Source organism: Cynocephalus volans, chromosome 10 (genome assembly GCF_027409185.1).
Source record: "Cynocephalus volans isolate mCynVol1 chromosome 10, mCynVol1.pri, whole genome shotgun sequence".
In the NCBI taxonomy this organism is placed as follows: Eukaryota; Metazoa; Chordata; class Mammalia; order Dermoptera; family Cynocephalidae; genus Cynocephalus; species Cynocephalus volans.
Window position 1 is genome coordinate 92,483,175 of NC_084469.1, and position 837 is coordinate 92,484,011.

At 45.9% G+C, this 837-nt stretch overlaps 1 non-coding gene across 1 annotated transcript; it reads right to left on the reverse strand.

The window, feature by feature from the left end:
* Positions 1 to 284: 284 nt before the first annotated feature.
* Positions 285 to 386, reverse strand: LOC134389878 (small nucleolar RNA U13). Its single transcript, XR_010024832.1, has one exon. It is a non-coding gene; the product is annotated as a small nucleolar RNA U13 (small nucleolar RNA).
* Between the last annotated feature and the right edge of the window lie 451 nt (positions 387 to 837).

Consider the following 837-nt stretch of genomic DNA (forward strand, 5'->3'; position numbering starts at 1 on the left):
CAGCTGTAGCTGACTAATGCACTTTCTCTACGATGGTCTTTACTTCCTCCTTCCTGTCACGGGGCTTTCCCATGTGTTGTCATTGCTGTATGGAATTTGTTCCTTGAACGGGTCACTCACTGAATTCTCACTTATCCTTCCAAACTTGGATAACTAGCCACTCCTTTGGGAAACCCTCCCTTGGCACCCCTGTCTGTACACAGACTCAAAGCCCCATGAATGCACTTCTAGTTTTGAGCCTTTATGGTAGTTATTTTGTTTTATTATTATTATTTTTTTTATCACATCCGATGGGTAGTGTTAATGCCGTAACAAGGTCTGCAGGAGGCACATCTTACAGAGTAGAGTGAAAACCCAATCTTCACACTTACAAACCACAAAAGGATCTGATAACAAAATTTCAATTTATTTGGGCCTCTCCTCCTAAGATTTCAGTGCTATGAGCTCACAGAACCATATCTGCCTCATTCGGGGCAGTGTACCCTGCACGACACAGCCGGGCTGGCCTGGCCCCTTGTAAATATCGGATGGGTGGAAAGTGGGATGAATAGTGCTTCTGTATTCGATGCTCAATAGCAGCAGAGCCCTTTCTTCGAGCTAATGATGGCGATGACGAGACAATTCAGAGAACACAGGAATGTTAGAAACCCTGTGGGGCAGGGACAGCAGAGGTGGCTGGGGCTGAATGAACACAGTGTGTGTGTGTTGGGGGGGACCCCAGTGCTCTCAGACACTAAATTCAAGTTTCCAGCTCTGATCACAGAAGCGAATGTTGGTGTCTTTTGTCCCTAAAACATTTCATCAAGTGATTCTTAGAGATCCTCTGGCTCTCAGGAG